Raw genomic sequence first — 5,459 nt, 5'->3', positions numbered from 1 at the left:
AATGTCATGGTTAAGAGCACAGACTATGGAGCTAACTCCTCACGTCCAAATTCCAGCTCAATCCCTTATTAGATATTTGTATTGACTGAGTTCTTTACCTGATTGGTGCCTCAGTTTCTTCAACTGTCAGTTGGCAATAATGCTCAGCATACATATTTTGCAGTTTTATGGAGAGTATTAACGGAGTTAATGTTTGAAAAATCCTTGGAACACCTAGTGTATTACCAGTGCTGTACCTATATATTAGAAATAAAATTTAGAAATTCTTCTGACGCTGCTTGTGAGCTCCAGAGGGTGAGCCTGTTGTCTGGATGTATGCAGAAATCACTCCAAGACATACGATGAATAAATGATTGAACAACATTGGCGAATGCATTACCAATGTCACCTATGTCATCCTACAGGCATTCCTAAGCCGAACCACTGGCAGACATTCCTGCTCTGTCCTGCATCACATTCCCTGGAGGAATCATTGGGGCTTCTTGGACCCTGGTAACCGTGCCCACTAAAGGTTCTTTTCTGTCAGCAAACCCCAGTCTTTGTCCAATTGCTGCAGCTCACAGGGTGTGCACTCTGATCCCTGTCTTCACTAGAGCGAGAAGTGCCATCCCCAGAGTTGGACACACACAGATCCTGAGCCTTGGAGAAAATGATTCCCTGGCCCTGGGGCAGGTTGAAGAGCTCAGGGACAGAGTGGGATTTGGGGAAAATCCTCCAGGTGTTGTCAGAAGGGATGGAGGCAGGGGATGTGTCAGCAAGGACTGGTCTGGTTGGTGGGCCTTGGTGGTTAAATAGTAGGGAGGCTGGGAAGTTTCATAGGTTCTAGTATAATACAATCAATATGACAATCATGAAATCAGAATCAGCCTAATTAAGGCCAAATTAACCCAATGTCAGCTGTTCCCTGACTCTCTAATCGAGGAGTGACTTATAATAAGGGTATTCGTGTTCTATCATCTCCTTTTCATTGATTGGCTAGAGTAATTATTCTTTACATAGCCTGTCTATTTTTACATAGTAAAGAAAATGTGAGTTTTAAAACAACCCTCCTTGGAAAAGTCTCCCTAACATATTGAAAAAATAACAGAAGCCAGGACAGGAAATTCATCACATATCTTGAGTTTTAGTCTCTGGTTTTAGATCTTCCTAACTGGTAAATTACCTTGACTTCTGCCTTCTTTCTTGAGATTAGTCCACTTAGGACTAAGTAGGAGTGCAACCTCATGCCATGGGAGAAGAGGTGGGACTCTAGGAAGAGGTTTTTTTCATTCTCTCAGTGTGTCTGTGTGTCTGTGTGTGTGTATGACAGTTTTTACTGCATCTTGCAGTGTGGGTCAGTGTAGACTCATTTTCTAGGGAAAAAATTTCCCTAACCACTGTCTCTGGACTTTATTTTCACTGATGGCTTCAACAGCACTGTCCCATAGTAACATTAAGCACTCTATATTATCGAATTTAATTTTTTTCTTAACGGCCACATTTAAAAAAATGAAAGCCAACATGTGAAACTAGTCTTAATAGTATATTTTAACCCACTATAACCAAGATATCATCAATGTGGGTGCACTCTACACAAAACTTCATAATGAGAGAGTTTACATTTTTTTTCGTGGGTTTAATAAATCCAGTGTGTACTTCCCACTTACAGCACAATCTCCATTTGGAAGTTGAGTTTTTTCAGACATATTCTCTGTACTGAGATTTAATGTTCACAGTTGTCAAATAACAGTCAATAGGAGTGGGGTGGATGATAATTTCACTACTGACTTAAGCTCTATTGGAGCTATGAACACCAACTGGTCAATGGGCTTATTAAATGAATAGTCATATAGTACAGAAGAATGGTATGATTTGGGATTTAGAAAAAGACTGGGGACAGTGTGTCCTGACAGGGAGCACCAGGGATTTTGTTGTTGAGAGTGACAAGGACAAAATGAGAATAAAATCATACTCATAAGTGTCTAACAACATGGGGGAGAAGAAACGACATGCAGTAGTCCTGAGTTTTGACCTCGAGCTTTCTCTTCTTGACCCAAATCTCGTTGATGATGTCCCAGGACTCAGGTTGAGATTAATCCCCACAGGGAGAGAGGGAGGGTAGAAGTACAAGGCATCTGACATAATTGTCCTGGGAAGGCAGGCTTCATTTATCACTCTTATCCACAGTCACAATTTATTTTTATAGGGTAAGAAGAAAAGAAGTATGATGGTCAAATCATCACAGAGGAAGCGACATAATTGTGGAAACCAATCCAACCCAAAGCCTGGTTTGAGCATCTCCATCCCTTTGAGGATGTCCAGTTACATATTCAAGAGGCCAGTTACTAGAATCTTATCCTATCCTGGCAATGAGGTCAGATGCCATCAAAGGGAGGAAACCTTGGAGCAGCCCCAACAACTCTGCTGGCAGAAGAGACTGCAAGGTCTCTAGGCCTGCAGAGTGCAGGAGAACTGTTAAGTCTTTGGACCTTGCCAAAGCCCTGCTGAATCTTGCACTTAGTTGCACAGGTGCATCCCTGTCATGTGTGCTCGCAGGTGGTCTGAACTCCAGTACCATGCCCACCCCTGCCTGGTCTTGAGATTCAGCAAAGACGATCCCAGGAGCTGCTCTGTACATCCCACAACTCCTTTGCAAACAATTTCTGGTGACTGAGGAGGATATCAGGAAACAGGAAGAGAAAGTGAAGACAGCAAGAGAGAGCCTGGCGGTAGCATTCATGCAGACAGACTTGCTAGTGAGGCAGGGAGATTGAGGGGCCAAGAAGGATGTCCCGACAAACATGATGAAGAAAAGACAAAACGGTGCAGATGACATGGAGCTCATTCTAAGTTAATGCCTCTGCAGGGGTCCTGATGTCTTCTTGCTTTAAGCTCTTGAAACTTTAATATATACCAATAGTTTTCTTTTCTTTGATTCCTTTGCATGACAGAGAAGATACAGACAGTGAACCTTCTGAGGTGAGAGATTGGGTTTCAGGTGAGGAGAGAAAGGATTTCTTTCTTTCTCATTTTGTTCTCTCATTTTCCTTTCCTGAGTGTTATGCATTTGTATTTTAAGATCAACAGAGAGTTATCACAGTCAGGGGATTCTTTCGATTTTGCCCTCACAGTCACAGAGAAAAATTACATAGTCCAAACGGATTGTCCTTTTTGTGTAATATTCCAATAGATTCCAACATAATATTTCACATAAGAGCTGTTATATCTGTCTTCTCAGAAAAGACACCTACTTCTGGGTCTCTATTTTTCTGGTATTTGTTGCATGTTGAGTCACAGCCGCACATAATGAAATACTGTATTTTCCCTTTTTTTAGATTTATATGTGTTGGAAGTTTCATTCATGAAAATTGATATGCCATTGTGGTATCCTGTTGTCAGGAGAACGACTGTTTTCAGCATCACAAGTGTCACAATAAGCCAGTGTGTTGGGATTTGTCTATTTGCCTGATCGAGTATGTTGCACTCTTCAAATCCTCTTTATCATTACCTACTTTTGTCCCACAGATTTATCAGTTTCTGAGAGCAATGTGTTAAACAATAATAGAGTATCTTAGTATTTATATCTTCCCTAAAAAATGAGGTATTTTTTAGCTAAGTCTTCTCTCCTCTATTCTTCCATGTGGTAATCATCTGGAATTTTGGTTCGAATGTGTTTTTAATGTCTTGTTTTAAAACTAATACTAAATTAGACAGACTGTTTTTTCCTTTCCTCGTGACTCCTGTTATGTTTTCCTGGGTTCACATTTCTTCTTCCTGATGTACACTCTTTACCGCTTCTTTCACTGTGGGCCTGTGGGAGGTCAACTTTGAGTCTGTTTGTAAGTCAGATAACATCTTTCTTTCTTTGACACATATTTTGAATAGGTGTTTATTTAGGCTTTGTAGTAATTATTTTCCTTCTTTGTCAACTTATTTAATATATCTGAGCCTCCTTATTTTTAGCTTAAAATGGGAATAAAACCCTAAAAATAGTGACTGTAACTAAGATAATACACACAGAGCTTGCCAGTCAAGTTGCTTAGCAGAAATTAGTCAATAATCATAGCTATTATTAATCATTATAATGATATTATTATAATAATGTAATATATAATAATATATTAATGTATAATAATAATTAAACATTAATTTATAATTATACTGTACAATGTATAACATATAATGTATGCAATCATTAATAATATTATTAAACATTATAATCTTCAAGTGTGCATTCTCAGAGAATCACTGCTTAAGATTGAGAATGTGAAGCTCACACACAAAAATTATGAGAGAGTGGCATGACTGTGAATTTAATTCTCAGCCCTTCGGTATTTTCACCTGTGGTCATCTGCACAGTGTGTACAGATAATGTAATCTGTTCCCACAGACCCACGGCAGAACAGCGCAGCCTGCCTCATACCTGGGATGCTCTAGACTGCTTGTTGGGGAGCCTCTGCTGTGTGGCTAATTGGACTCTGTACAGAGAAAGATGAAAAAAGACTCTTTCTTTTCCCTCAGTTTTCTCCCGCCGAGTTTTATTCACTTTTAAAACCAGAGCAGATACTCTCTTCCCAGAGCCTTGGTGTTACTCTGGGATTCAGGCTTCCCAGACACCTAGTCATTTCAGCTCCCAAGGCCCAAGGTGACTGCAGAGTCATGTCTCACCCATTCCTCCCAACTTGGCCTGTTTCTCATCATGGAGGACCCATGAGTGGGTAGAGGAGCCATCGAGGGAGATTGATCTGGAAGTCCTGGTGAATCTGAGCTTCAGAGAATGAAGCAGAAAAGGGGAACCTGAGACTGCCAGGCCTTCAGTGGGGGAGAAATATGGAGGAACTGAGCAGGGTGTGATGGCTGCACAGAGTCAAGGGGAGGGATGTTTCAAAGTTTCCTAAGAAGGGAAACCTTGCACTGAAGTGGGGATTCAATTTTACACGATGGTAATATCTGTGCTTGTTTCACCAATTCTGGTGTCCCTGAGGGATGAACTGGTGTGACACCACAGGACAGAAATTGTAGTCATTGTCAGGACTTAAGGAAGGTGAAATCTTTCAGCACAGTCCCCTGTAAGCCAATTAGGGGCCAAGTCTAGAAAGGCTCGGAGCCTGTGTCCATCCAATGTAGGTTCGTTATGTTCCAGCCAAGATCCTCTGGACACCAGCTGGGAAAACGGGACATCAGACCTAGTCAGATCTAGTCAACGCAGCTTCCATAGGTCGCCATGAGGCAGGTAATAGCCCAGACGTCGTCAGTGGAGCTCACAGTTGCCCTCCTTCTTCTGCTGACAGACAGTGACTTCTGAGGTGAGGAGAGTGCATCAGAATGGTCCAGTCAGCTGCCCAGTATGGGAGACTCCAGGGGAAGGAGATGCCAAAGCCACAGAGACCTGATGCCTCCTATGTCTCCCTCTTCCTTTTTTCCACTTAATTTTCACCCTCAGTCCTCTTTTCCTCCCCTTTTCCCTCTTTTGGCTCTCT

At 41.6% G+C, this 5,459-nt stretch overlaps 1 pseudogene; it reads left to right on the top strand.

The window, feature by feature from the left end:
* Positions 1 to 2,206: 2,206 nt before the first annotated feature.
* Positions 2,207 to 2,812, top strand: LOC131401653 (methyl-CpG-binding domain protein 3-like 1; annotated as a pseudogene).
* Positions 2,813 to 5,459: the final 2,647 nt, after the last annotated feature.

Source organism: Diceros bicornis (assembly GCF_020826845.1).
Source record: "Diceros bicornis minor isolate mBicDic1 chromosome 13 unlocalized genomic scaffold, mDicBic1.mat.cur SUPER_13_unloc_1, whole genome shotgun sequence".
NCBI lineage: Eukaryota > Metazoa > Chordata > Mammalia > Perissodactyla > Rhinocerotidae > Diceros > Diceros bicornis.
The sequence above is the reverse complement of the archived record's forward strand: the minus strand, read 5'-3'. Positions and strand labels throughout refer to the sequence as shown.